The sequence below is a fragment of the Octopus bimaculoides genome, chromosome 3 (assembly GCF_046866305.1).
Source record: "Octopus bimaculoides isolate indiv1 chromosome 3, ASM4686630v1, whole genome shotgun sequence".
Classification (NCBI taxonomy): Eukaryota; Metazoa; Mollusca; class Cephalopoda; order Octopoda; family Octopodidae; genus Octopus; species Octopus bimaculoides.
In genome coordinates, this window is record NC_142930.1 from 81,302,668 (window position 1) to 81,318,801 (window position 16,134).

The 16,134-nt window shown below is 35.8% G+C and overlaps 1 protein-coding gene across 1 annotated transcript in view; it reads right to left on the minus strand.

The window, feature by feature from the left end:
- LOC106881895 (uncharacterized) overlaps positions 1-16,134 on the minus strand; it is a 113,924-nt gene that overhangs the window by 47,741 nt on the left and 50,049 nt on the right. The gene's annotated exons all lie outside the window — the stretch shown is intronic.

A 16,134-nucleotide genomic window follows, 5' to 3' on the forward strand; every position in this document is an offset into this window, starting at 1 on the left:
CTCATAAGAAGATACAAATAATTTTTAAAAAAACTATAAAGGTACGTACATACAAGCTCTCTCTCTCTCCACTCACACACACACACACACACACACACACACACACACACACACACACACACACACACACACACACACACACATACAAACACACACAAATATAAGAATTTTATAAATTTTTGAGGGAGCGTGAAATAATTCAGCTTAGGAATTTTTGACTCTGGAGGCACATCACACAAAGCTGTAAATAATAGCATGCAAATATTAAACAGCCTTCGACATTTTCAATCCAAAAAGGTTATTTAATCCAAGACTTGCATGCTATTATTTGCAGTTTTATGTTGTGTACCTCGAGTACCAGTGTATACATACATACATACATTTATATATATATATGTGTGTTGTGTGTGTGTGTGTGTGTGTGTGTGTGTGTGTGTGTGTGTGTATGTATGTATGTATATATATATATATATATATATATATATATATATATATATATATATATATATATATATATATATATATGTATAAGGCTTATGTATGAATATTTATGCGTATATATATATATATATATATATATATATATATATATATGTATATGTATGTATGTATATATATATACATGCGCACACACAGACGTATGTATGCGAGCATAATCACAAGCAGATATACATATGTACATGATTCCCACACACACACACACTCGCTCACGCGCGTTCGCATATGATGTCAATTATCTGGCTGCGCTAATTAACGGCTTAGGTTGGTTCCTTGTCGGATTGCTATCATGTAATGATGCACCATGAACGATTAGACGAACGATAGCCGCGGAGGGGGCTGCTGTCAGGCGGTGCAATATGGATATGTGGCATGTGGGTGTTGAGATTATGTATGTGTGCTGAGGTGAGGGCTAGTAAATGTCGTGTGTGTGTCGTTAGACGCGACGGTGCTGGCTGTATTGATGAGCCCTGTTTAAGCAGACAGATGGCAGGTTGACAAACGTGTGACAGTGAGTAGAAAGGGTATAGAGAGAATGGAAAGACAGAATGACTGAAAAGAATGAGAAAGAAAAGAGGAGAGTAAAGGAGACGAATTGGGAGAAAGAAGTCAGAGCATTGATAATCACTCTCTCTCTCTCTCTTCCTCACTCTCCCTCCATCCCTCTCTCTCTCTTTCCTTCACAAAGATGTTTATGTGCGCAAACACGTTAACGCAAACCAGAAGAGTTCTCAGCACTAGAAGTATAGTGAAGTCGTATACGTAAGCTGAAAACTTCATAAATCATTACTCCAAATATCATGGCTCCGCTCTCCACAAGAAAATTAAAAGAATACAACATTAGAAAGATATTTTTAAGATTCAATCAAAACAAATATTGCCTGACCATTGACTGAATGAAGCTTGCTCAGAGGTTTGTTGGATAAATTGTATGATTGCTAAGTAAAAAATATATATGTGAAAAACAATTAAGTAAATAAATTAATGAATTGAAGAAGGGCAAAAAATAAGCAGCTACAGAAGGTGTTTGTAATAGGATGTTGGAAATCAATACATATTTTGTGCAGGGTATGCCGAATATAAACTCTTGTAATAATGCACGGCTCAGCTTCATCAAATGGATCGAAAAGAACATCGAACAGAGTACACAATAATAGTGTTGTTCCTAATATTTGTCGCCTTTTGCCTCATTGTGAAGACATCACATGAGTGTATATTTTATTTTCAGGTGCGTGTTCTTAGGCAAAAATATGTACTAAGCACTATATAAAATTAAATTACAAATTGAAAGCAGTCCTAGTAATGTAAACATCATAAGTCGCACATGCATAATGTAAATGTTTTGTTCATACGCCAAATTTGCTGCGGGACAACATCGAGGGTTAAAGAGTACCTGAATGTCACAGATCAGGTGAGACAACTCGCCTCAGAATCACGGAAAATGGTGAATACCAATATTTTGCCAATATTGTGGTTTAACGATAACATGTACTCGAATCATTTCGAAACAAAGTGAATCGCTGGTCTATGAATTACACGCAAATATTTTATGATGTGCACATGTGACGGAAAGTCAAATTACGAATTAAAAGCAGCTCGAGCAATGTAAACATAAATAGTATATGTATTTTGTTTATTCGCCAAATTTGGTGCAGGATAGCATCCAGGGAAAGCTCCCTACATGACGCCGAGGGTTAGAGAACACTTGAATGTCACAGACCAGCAAATAGATTTCATCCGAGCACATAGTATTGATAAGCCACAATAATGTATATATATCTATGTGTGCATGTCTTTGTGACTGTGGTTGTCTCCCACCCACATCTTACAACTGATGTTGGTGTGTTTACGTCCCGCAGAAGAGACCAATAGAATAAATACTAGGATTTAAAAAATAAGTCTTGGGGTTTATTCGTTCGACTAAAATACTGCATGGTCGCAGTCCAATGACTGAAAAAAGAGAAAGATAAAAGACATGTGTATCTAGTTAAACAAGATTTGGGTAAAAACCTTGTAGAACGCTATGCAAAGCTCGTTTACAGTTATTGGCTACCAGATGTCATCATTCAGTGTGAATGCCCTTGCTACTGGATATACGTCACAAATTCCATAGTATCCGTTGAGTTTAGATAAATAGACGAATAACAGAGAATGGATTGAACGACATTCTTTGTTTAAAATCACTACAATTCTTTCTGTACATAGTTATACCCATAGTACATTAGATATAATCAATATATAGGGAAATCACTAATGTCCATTAAAAGTCTAAGATATGTATATTTTAAATAAGTCCTTCGTTAGATCATACTGTCATTTCGCACCCAATGAGAATGAATACCCAGGACAGTGTGCTATTTTCAGCAATTTTTGGAGACAAGGCTAAACCCATGGATATAGTAACTGAAAAAAACACAAGTGTCATCAAAATACAAAGAAACAGAAACAAAGAAACAGACAACTTTCCCCACCCCAAAATGTCAAGTTAACTATAGATTATAATTATTTTGTTATGGTCAGATTATAAGGAAGAAAAAGCAAAGCGTTTTATAATTTATAGGTAACTTGACATTCTTTTGTCTGTTTTTTATATATTTTGCATTTTATATTTTGATTATATCTTTGTTGTGTATCAAAGTGTTTAATTTTGTCTGCAAATTGTTGAAAATAACACACTGCTTTTGAGTATTCCTTCTCATAGACAGTGAAATGACTGTATGATCCCACGAGGGACTTATTTAACATAATCACCTGAAGAAACATATCTTATACCTTTGATGGAAACAATTGTAGCGATTGAAAATAAAAAATGTCGTTCAATCTATATTCTATTGTTCACACGCACGCACGCACACACACACACGCACGCACACACACACACACACACACACACACAAGCTACCAGATTCGATTTCCCAACGCAGAACCATGTGCGAGTGCCCCCTACTATAGCCTTGTGTTGCCGACATCTTGTAAGTAAAATTTGTTTGTAAAATGTGTGGAAGTACGTTGTATGTGGTCACTCGCGTGTGCGTTCATGGCTGTATTTATGTTGTTTTATATCCAGCAATTTATCGTTTCCGCAAATACAGATCGAAATAAAAGTAAAACAAAAAAAAATACGAAATAAGCAATATAATCGATATGAAGCCAATGACTGCGTGGTAGGAAGTTTGCGTCACAATTACTTGTTTCGGATTAAGTCCCACTGCGTGGCGCCTTGCTACGGCTTCTTCTTCTATAGCTTCAGGCTTATGAGTAAATTTGGTAAATGGAAACTGAAAGGAGCCCGATGGACGTGAATAGCTATGCGTGTCTTTGTGTCTATATTTGATCCGCCCACTGTTTGACAACTGGTGGTATAAAGAGACCGATCGAATAAGTCCTAGGCTTAAAAATAATAAGTACTCGAGTCGATTTCTTCGATTAAAACCTTCAAGGCGGAACGCAAGCATAGCACAGTTCAAATGACTGAAACAAGTCAAAGGTAAAAGATAACGTACATAGATGTGTGTGTGTGTGCGTGCGTGCGTGCGTGCGCGCGTATAGTTTTACTGGTTTTAGTTACTGGGTTGCGACCACTGCTTTCAAAGGTTTAGTCGTTTGTGTCCGCCTCAGGAGCAATTTTATCGGATCTATCGTATCGGACCGTAAGGTTGCGGTTCATGCAAGGCCACTGTGTAAACAACGTGCTCGCGCGCAACATATATTATTCATATACTAGTGGGGTCTTTTTGGACTGTACTAGCGAAAGACAGTAAATATATTGCAATAGAACTTGTCTATTATCTACTTATAGAGACATTGCATATATGCGTACATACATATGTAAATACATATATATATATATATACATACATATATATACATATACACACGCACAATTACGCACACACATATATCGAAAGAGAGAGAGAGGGAGGGAGAAAGAGGGAGAGAGACTGAAAGAGAAAGAGAGAAAGAGGGAGAGAGAGTGAAAGAGAGAAAGAGACCGGGAGAGAGTCGTATCAATTATTGACCTCTCTAAACCGGAAATCCTGATTTGCATAAATAGCGTATTGCTGAGCGCTAGTTCAATTAATTGTAGTACAGAATACATCTATTGTGGCAGTCAGCAAATGAAACTGTGTGTAATCATATCCATCAACATTTCGCTATGGCATAAACAGAGGGCTAGATTTCACCAGAGTCCTACTTGGGGCATCCATCAGGAATAGCATACCTTTGTTTTACTTGTCATTAGAGATATAGTCACTGCTACTAGGAACCCACTAAAGCGAAAATCCTGATTTGTATAAGTAGTGTTAGTTGCTAGCAGCAAATAAAATTAATTAATAACCGATGCACTGGGCAGTGTGTTTTTCCTTCCGTTTGTTTTTTATGCTGTAAACGTACTATTGAATAAATCTGTTGCAATAATACAACGTATACAATTACATTCGTAGCGGCGGCTGTAATTTACAATAGTACATTAGATTTACACTATAGTACAGTTACTATAAACATACACACGCGTGCGTGTACACACACGCGCGCGCGCGCGCACGCACACACACACACACACACATATACACACAATATTAGACGTCACACTTATCCGTTATTCAATCAATCGTCGTTGTTTTTATGCATATAAAAGCACTTATTTTTGACTGTGTTGTGTGTGTGTGTGTGTGTGTGTGTGTGTGTTTGTGTAATACACATGAAAATAACAATTCAAGAAGATAGAGGAACAATAGCTAAACTAGTGACTGGAAGCAAAAGAGTCAGCTATCGCTTCCCATCATATCGCAAGGTTTACAATCTGATCGTGCCTAAAGTTCATTAATATTTTTATTTCAAGAAGAATAAATGGCAAATGTTTATAAATTTCAATATCGACTTAACTTTTTAAAATATTCTATATTATGATCTTACTGTTTAACTGATTTCAGTCATTGAACTGCAGCCATGATTAGGTACCACCTTCAATTACGTCGTCTCGAGTACACCAGAACTACTACGCTTTTGCACATTTAAATACCACGACATATTCACAGATATTTACACCGGTATCCGCAAAGTTTACAACTAGGATCATTAATTATAATCTCTTCTCAACTTGTGAGGATTGTTCTTCGTTCCCCTTACTGTTTTGTGCTTGACCATAATGAGCTACATCAGCAATATATAAATTTCTTTTGTTTTCTTTTTCTAACTTAGTATATGTTTTATACGAAACATATGAAGTTTATCATAGATCACACATACTTAACGTATATGCACTATGTGTTGGCTGGTAGGCTGTGATTTGGCGTGGTGGAGATTATACCCCTCAAAGCGTTTTGCGGGAGTAATCTCCACCATTCCAAATCGCAGCCTACCGCCAAACACACGGTGTGTGTGTGTGGTCGACAATGATTATTACACTAGTGCTGCTTCTATTTCAAATTTGAATATGAAGTTTATATCGGGGAAATCATTTGGAACGGTAGATTAAATATTTGTATTATTATTCTAAGCAGAAAGCAAAGCTTAGAGTTAATAACTCTCAGGCTTCGTAGGGATGTCAACTTTATCCTTAACTACTGATCACATTCATTTCTCTTTTGGGACATGTTAGACTACATTGACTTGTCTCTTGGTCCATGTACGGCATGAAGGCATAATATCCATTTTATATCAATTGATCGTACAACATAACTTGTGACACGTGACATCGTTATCTTAGACACGTACACACACACACACACACACACACACACACACACACACACACACACACACACACAAAGACATACATATATTCTGCTGTAACACTGCCACCGAAAACGCATGTGCATCATGAAACTTTAACCTATCTGACCGACTGGAACTTCTACATATATCATTACAACTATCCCACACATATATAATGTGGTCCATTCTCGTGGGGCTGGAGGAACCATACGACCAGAGTCATCTATAATGCATACCTAGAATACTTATTTCCAATACAGAAACGTGGCAACAAATTTGGGGAAGGTGGGTAGTCAAGATCTCTCTATCTGTTTCTCTCTCTCTCTCTCTCTCTCTCTCTCTCTCTCTCTCTCTCTCTCTCTCTCTCTCTCTCTCTCTGTACATATACATACATACATATGCAAATACGCGCGCGCGCGCGCACACACACACACGTGAGCGTACATCCCTACATATTCTTTGGGCTCTCGGTCTAAGTGGATTTATAGTGATACAATCCTCAAGGTGCCCTCCTGACATACGGCATATCCTAGGCATTTTAAAACTGGCAGTGCCCATCCTTTTCTTGGTTTTATAGTAGTCGATTTCCTAGAAAGAGAAAGAGAGAGAACGAGAAGAAGAGAGGGGGAGAGAGAAATACCTGATTCTAGTATTGGACTGATATTTTTATATCCATAATATATAATATTGACTTTCATATGTAGCTGTACCAGAAAAGTCCTGCTCCAGTGTGTGTTAGAAGAATTTTTCAGGGCAAGGGCTTTGGCAACTTTTTATGGAAGACCAGCATTTGTCCAAATTGATTGGCACCAGTGTTTGTCGCAAGAGTTGCCAGAACAAACTTCAAGAAAACATCAGACTTCAGCACTTGATTTGGTGTCGATTAAACTGTACACATGTATACATTTATGCATATATACAATGAATGTGTATATTTTATATGTACGTGTGTGTATATTGTGTGTATATGTGTGTGTGTATGTGTGTGTGTACGTGTGTTTGTGTGCGTATAGATATATAGAGAAACGCATACACAAACACACATCCATATATGGATAGATATAAGAGCATTTCTGTGTGTGTGTGTATGAATAGGAGATTAACGATAATTTAATTAAATATAATTAATTTTCATCAGGGGACAAAATTAGATACGAAACTAAAGATATTATCATGTTTGATCTATTTGTGTATGCGTATTTTCGTGGGTTATTGTAGGTTGTGTGTGGGCGTTGAAGTGTAGCCTATGTATGTGAACATGTTGTCGTAGTTTTGTGTAATTTCTGTAGTTTATGCGCTGATGGAAAGCTCTACGTTCATATGTATGCATATATATATATATATATATATATATATATATATATATATATATATATATATATATATATATATATATAAGTAATGTTTGTAACCACTTCAGTATATGTGTGTGTGGGCATACATATATACATACATACATGTAAGCACGCACGCACGCACACACACACACACACACACACACACACACACACATATATATATATATATATATATATATATATATATATACATATATACATACATATAAATATATATACATATATATATATACATACATATATTGTCATTACTATTGTTATTATTATCATTATTATTATTTGTTGTTACTGCAGTAGTAGTAGAAGTAGTAGTAGTAGTAGTAGTAGTTCTTCTGTCATCACGTTTTGAGATGAAATTCCGCTGAGGTCGACTTTACGTTTCATCCTTACGGGGTCGATAAAATAAGTACCAATTGGAGTCGATGTAATCGATTTACCCCCCTCCCCAAAATTGCTGGCCTTGTATCAAAATTTGAAATTACTACTACTACTACTACTACTACTACTACTACTACTACTACTACTACTACTACTATTATTATTATTATTATTATTATTATTATTATTATTATTATTCAGTAGTCTTATCTTTATCATGAGCTTTCACTGCACTACCGAGCGCAGTTCTGTGTGCCTTGGCTATGTGTTGTAGTTTGTTGTAGTGCTCTTATTTTCACTTTATTGGAAGTGCTTTACGCAGGATGTACGCAATGCCTTGAAGTGCTATTTTCTACATGTTATATACATTTGTAAGTCCCCGTGTTTTGGTTATGTATTTGTATGAATGTTTTTTAATCACACCTAATGCACCTATTATTATAGAGATTGTTTCTGTTTTTAGGCTCCACGTTCGAGTTATCTCTATTTCCAAATCTTTGTATTTTGAGAGTTTCTCCGTTTCTTTTATCGATCAAAAGGTATTTTTTTCTTGATGATCTCTGACAACTATGTCTGGTCTATTAATCTTGCTTTCTCTGGCATATCCTAGAGTATGGCTGCTTTCTCATTTTCTGAAACCTTTTCTGGGGTGTGCCTATAACATCCTTTTTCTGTTGTCATTTCATAGTTTTGGCATAGCTTCCAGTGTATATAGGTCCCAACTCTGTTATGCCTGTGGATTTAATCCTTCTTAACCAGGACTGGGCAGCCAGAGACAATATGATTTATTGTTTCTTCTCCATCACCGCATATTCTTACATCTACTAGTCTACAAGTATTTTCTTTCCAATCTTTAATGGCTATGTCTGGTCGATTAGCCTGGGTCGTTCTGTCGTTATTGGCTGAAAAATCCCAGAGAGTAGTGACACTTTTACCTTCAACGATTGACTCAGGATGATGTTCATACCAGTAAACAAGAGTATTGATTTTGTAGTGTTTACATATTTACCAATTTAAATACTGTCCTACCCTATCGTGGCGATTTTTGTATTCGTTTGGTGTCAGCACAGGACATCCCAAGACGTGATGGTCTAATGTTTCGTCAAATGTATCGCAGAATCTGCATTCAGGGTCAAAACCGTTTTAAAGAACGTTAGCCTGGTAGTTTTTGATAATCAGGCTTTGGTCTTATGCCGCTAATATGAAACTTTCAGTCTCTGCTTTCAGTCCTAAGCTGAAGTTACTACTACTACTACTACTACTACTACTACTACTACTACTGCTGCTGCTGCTGCTGCTGCTGCTGCTACTACTACTACTACTGCTGCTACTATTGCTATTATTATTATTATTATTATTATTATTATTATTATTATTATTATTATTATTATTATTATTATTATTACTATATTTTGGCTTTTGCATTGTATTTGTACAAGTTGGCCCCAAGTCTCACCCAGAGACCTCAAGGGACAACAAGTTAGAAGTTCAAGTTAGTGTTATGACTAGGGTGCCATACATTTGGTTTTGCACATTTCTAGAGAATGTCAATCAAACATCAGTAAATTAGAAGTTTGTTTTAAAAGTAATCTGATTATACGAGGATAGTGAGATGTTAAGACGACGATAAAAGGTGTTTGCTGTTATGTACATTTAAAAGTATTTTGACACTGTCTACGGATTAAAATATTTGGGAGATTACATCGACAATATTTTACGTAGGATGGGGACAGTTCCCATGCACACTATTTTTTGAAATTCTGCCATTTTGGGGTTTCCTGGTATCTGAGCTAGGTAGTATCAACCCCTTTTGTTACCATTCCTAAACCACCTATAACAACAGGTATTGTTTTAGTCTTGAGGTTCCACATTTTGCTAATTTCTATTCCAAGATCTTTATACTTGCTCAGTTTTTGATAGATCTTGACAGATACATTTATCTCGATTGGTACAGTCATATCGATGAGGAGGCATGATTTTTGTCTGAAGTCCTTTAATATAACATCTGGCCTATGCATCTATCTTTCTGTCAGTTTGAACGGTGAAGCTCCAGAGGAGTAAGATGTGGTCATTTTCAAGCACTGGCGGTGGTTTGTGTTCCCATCAGTTTTTATCAAAGAGCGGGTCCACGTCTTTACAAATTACCCAGTGAATATACTGTGCAGCTCCACCATGCCTTTTGAGATATTCTGTAGGTGCAATAAGACTGCACATGGAGACAACATGATCAATTGTTTAATTTTGTTGCTTACACACATGACATTTTGGGCTACTGCCGTTCTTTATGATGTTGGCCTGGTAGCTTCTTGTAGGTAGGCATTGATTTTGGGTTGCTATGATAAACCCTCGTCTGAATTTAAGCCAGAAGACACTAGCAGTTGATGGGTAAGGGCTTTGTCAACATCGGCATTATTAAGTCTCTTTGGGTATTTGCCATTGAGAGGTGCTTTTTGCCATTTATCAGTAATAATATCTAAAGCAGCAGTTTCAGCATGGGTTTTCATACACTTGGCTCCTCCTCTCTCTCCTCCTCCTCGTTGCTATTCTGTGAGAGAGCAGCGAATGTCATCAAAGTGACACTGGGGTATAAATATACGAAGCCCAATATACCCATCGTGAATACCCGTCTAATAAATGTACGCCAGGCACATGCATCACAACCACATGTGCGCGACATAGTGATCTCATATCAAAATAAACAGTGCATGACCTTGCAGATGGGGCCCTGTTAGAATTTTCTTGAGATTGAGTAGCCCATCCCGCTCAGAAGATCCCTGAATAAGGTTTGTTTAAGGATGATGAACGAAACAGCCATGCTCCCCAACTACTTCTGTCCGTAATCAGAGATGCACATATCGTCAACCACTAAGGGACATACTCATTTGGTTAAGGTCAAGCAACTGAATATTACCCTATAGCTTCGTTGGTGCTTCAAACAAGAAGTATAATTATATTTGGGACAACATTTACACACAGAAAAGCATTACCAACGAAAAAGCAGAAACGTGAATAAGAAATGAATTCAAGGGTTTGATTGGGGTGAGAAACCCCTCCCAGAGTTAGAATAAAATAATTTTCTCTCTATATATGTGTATAAAGATAGGCATATGAAAAACGTTTATGAAAAGATGTATAAAAAGAACAAGAAAAAATATATCCAAGGAATGGAGATAGATTGAATTGCTACAGGATCCAAGACATTAATGAGAAAGAGAAAAAGAGAACAAAGAAAAATAGAACAAAAAGAGAAAGAGAAAAAGGAAAGGCGTTTATCACGGTTAATAAAAACTTTTCTACATGAATTTTTACGTTTTTTTTTAAAGTCATTTTTTATGTCTTTGTATATTTGGTACACGGAAACTGAAAGACGCCCGTCGTATATGTGTGTGTGTGTGTGTGTGTGTGTGTGTGTCTTCGTTTCTGAGTTGTCCCCCACCACCGGTTTGGGGACAATTTTCCACAGTCAACCACTATCATAGATTTCTAACTGGGAGCAAGGTAGAAACTTTCCACGTTTCCTCATAAGCACAAAGCCACACACACACACACACACACACACACACACACACACACACACACACACAAACGAGTGGAGTGTGAATGGCCTTGTGTTTTATTTGTTCCAAACGTTTGGGTTCCAAAGAAATCTTATTAAATTACTTTTATGCATTTACAGATAGAAAATGTTTTCTTTGAGAGAGCTTAATGAAAATGAAGATAAAGCAACAATTCTGTAAAATATAACAATTCGCTCTTGAGTTGTCAATGTAACTCGCACTGAGTCCTCTTGAAATCAACAGCTACATGTTCACACACATGCACACAAACACACACATACATACATGTACACGTGCGCGCGCACACATACACACACGCACGCACGCACACACACATATATACACACACATTCAGTTACTGTCGTCAGCTGAAGATACTGCACCAAAAGCTTTACTGCACTAGAGAAGTCTACAGTATTTGAATTTCACTGGAAAACAATATAGACACCACACTCTATTGAACGTGTTTGTATAACCTGTACTATAGTGATAAGTTTTACAGACACTTTACTGCATTAGTGATCATTTTAGACATTACAATGTTTAACAGAAATCTAGGCGAGCCAACGTGGTTACCTCCGCGTCAACTGTCCTTAAACTCTTTTACATTATAAACCCCCAGGCGATTGCTTTGTACAACGTTTTGTTTTCATCTGGTCCATAATATTCAGTTAGCTTTGTGCCAGTCGACATTTTTCGAATTTTGTAGACCCCTTCTTTCACCGTCTTTGTAGTGCCTTACGCTACTGTGGCCCCAAGCTTTATTTGAAACAAAGTTGCATAAAGCAAAAACAAACGCCCCCACCCCGTTTTGTCTAACTGTCATAATCATCATCCTCACCAGCTCCTATTAGGTGCCATTATGATTTCAAAAGATGTCATTAGCTTGTCATTAGGGATAAGTAAAAACAAGACGAAAAAGAAACAAATCACGAGGATTTTGATGTTTATTTGTAGAAAACAATACTAAAGATCGAACCTAAAAGAACTTGCTTCTGTTTCCCAACTAAACAGGAGATAGATACTCTCAACTGAGGGATTCTGCGCTATTTATAGGCTTCCAAACACCTATAAATAACAGCTAAATCCTCTTCGAATCAAACACCTAACCTCACAGAAAAGGACATTGGATAATTTTGTCTTCTGTGAAAGTATCTGGGGTAAACAGGGCATTGTCACAGCTAGAATGCCCTTGATTATAGATCCGTTCGACTATGGATGACTTGGGGAATAAACATCGATAACAGCAACCATGGCTTAGAGAATGTAATGGGTTGTGCTGAGGATCACATGTACACTTTACAGGAAGTTTTTTGAGATACAACATTGGAATGACCTAGTTGCTCTGTACTCTTATAATACGCACACTACACATAAACACACAGACATACGCATACATACATACATAATACATACATACATACATGTGTATATATGTGTCTATATACATACATGCATATACGTGTGTGTATGTGTGTGTCTGTGTGTGTGTGTGAGAGAGAGAGCAATCTTGCCAAATTGATATAGTACACACGTCATACTTATATTTAGTCAAGCTACCAGATACGTAAACACAAACACACACACACACACACACACGCGCACACATGTTCATTTGTGTCACTACACTCAATGCTTGGTGACTTCAGTGCGATTTTATTCATATTTTCACACATACACATATCAGATATACATACACATATAAATATATACATATACACATACGTACTGGGATGATACAACAATACAACTATAACAAATTTCTCAATGAAAAGACCAAAAAAAAGTTTATAAGTAAATGTTATTTATAAGTACTAGTTATTAATCAAGTTTTATTCTCTTTTTCGCCTTTTTGGCAGGAATACAAAATCGAATAGTCGTTCACATTCAGTGAATAAAGCAACTTTGTGAGTGAGAATCCGTTTATACATAATAAAATCACTGAACTTTTTTCTAAAGTGTCAATTGCTATAGTTTTGTATCTTAGCTGATCTAATCACACTTCTTTTACCAATATATCTTTTGCCAATAGTTCAGTGGAAAAATAACAGGTTTTATATTTGTTGTGTCTATGGCAATACAACGGCTATATATGCACTTACATCCAAACACATAAAAACACTCATATTTCAGTAATTGGAGTATAGTCTTTCGTTTCTGCATGTTTAGTTGAACAAACGACTGGAAAGTCTGTTACCCAAATTAATATTGAGCTCTTCATATTCTCTAATGTTGCATATGCTTAGTTTAGAAAGTCTGTGTGAGGTGTAATACACTGTCTATGCTAAGAAAAGCGGTAAGATTAACTGTTTTTAGTGACACATTTATCCATTTTCAGACTAAAGGTTCTAAAGTTAAAGTTAAATTCAGTGTATTAACGAGTAATTGGTGAATAAAATGACTTAACGATACAATGAGTGAGTATCCACCAGACATTCTTAGTACATGAAAAAGAAGATAAAGCGCATAAAAATGTGATGAGGGATTAGAAAGTGGTTATTGTGTTAAGATCAATTGTTATGTTGTAATGAGTTGATAATTAGGGGAGATGTCATGGGTGATACCAAACTATAAGAAATTAATATATATACACAAGAAAAGTTATTAGTTTGTATCATTTGCACTCTTACCACACAAAACCTAACTTCAGTAAGAAAATACCTAGCACTGATCTAGCTTGTCTCTATTTTTTATCCTCACCAGCATCGTACCATATTGTTGAAGTAAGAAATGTCATATTACTCATATTATTTTCATTGTAAATTTTTAGTAATGAAATATGTTGTAGCCATGAACCTATTACTGGTTTATTTGTATATTCACCTCAGCACTTCTAGCTGAAAATGGTTACATGTGCAGCCAGTCATGAAGTTAATATTTTCCCTTCCCTTTAATATTAAGCTAAATATAGTTTCAGTTCTATTGACCTCTCTGTGCAATACTTTGTCTTTTACTTGTTTCAGTTGTGGCCATGCTGGTGCACCGTCTTGAAGAATTCTCAGTCAAATGAATCGACCCCAGTAATTGTTATTTTCTTTTTCCTATCTTAAGCCTAGTACTTATTCTATCGGACCTCTTTTTACCGAACCGCTAAGTTACGTGGATATAAACACACCAACACTGGTTGTCAAGCAGTAGCGTGGGACAAACACAGATACAAAGACACATACACACACATACCTATATATATATATATATATATATATATATATATATATACATATATATATATATATATATATATATATATATATATATATATATATATATATATATATATATATATATATATATATATATATATATACATATATATATACACACACATATATATATATATATATATATATATATATATATATATACATGCATATATATATATATATATATATATATATATATATATATATATATATATATATATATACATGCATATATATATATATATATATATATATATATATATATATGGGACTGAATCTGGAATCATATTGTTCGGAAGTAAACTTCTTACCACACAAAGCACGCTTGCGCGAAAAAATCATTATATATATATATATATATATATATATATATATATATATATATATATATATATATATAGGTGTGTTTTTGTGTAAATGAATGTATACACACACACATATATATATATATCAATTCATTTTTTCATGGACTATGGTAATACCACTTTCTCTATACTTACCTGTTTAGAGATAATGGTATTATTCCAGTGGCCGATGGGGAAAGATTTCTGATTATTAATAAACTGCAAAATAGTCAGACACATGTGAGTTCTAAACTACGTGTTTGTTAAACAGACAAGATAGCCACTACAAAATGAAAAGCAATGCTCAACTTGTTAGAATTGAATACCAAATCATAGCACATAACAGGGCAAAAGGGGATCCCAAGTTTTGTAAGAGAGAATATCTGGTGCCATTATTGTGATAAAAAAGGAAGAAACATCTTTCTTGCATCTCTCGTTTTAGCTGGATCTTCAAATCCTTTGCTAATAAGAACTCTACAAACGAAGGCGAGTCCTTTCTGCCACCGCTGCTCGTCGACCGTGATTACTTTCTTAACCTCACTTATGGAAATGAGATCACACACTGAGACAATAAAATCTTCAAATTTTCCTCCACTTACCTTACATGTGCGAAAACATTCCTGTCATTACTCCAGCTTAAAGTGACCAACTTTCCTTACATTACCCACAGACACTAGACACCGGAACTAGTTCTTACCCTCACCAAACTATTCAATCATTCTGTCTACAAGAATCTATCCTAATATTCTGAGATCATATTGTACGATAACAAAGTTCTAAGTGTAACTCCTAACGCCATCAAACAGACATGTAGATAATCACAATCTAAATGATTTTGAACCCCCCCCCCCCCCGCTCTAATCATCGTCTGTATAAACGTAGACGCCTCCTGCAATATCTACAATAAACGTGGATTTTGAAAACCTTCGATGAGGATGTGACAATCGAGTCTTTTTGCAACAGTAAAAAGCGGCAAGTTCTTCCAACATGTGAACTACCAACGACTGAAGCTCCCACAAGTCGCCACTGCAAACGCAAGCGGTCAATCTCTGTTGATACTTCAGGCTGACAACACACA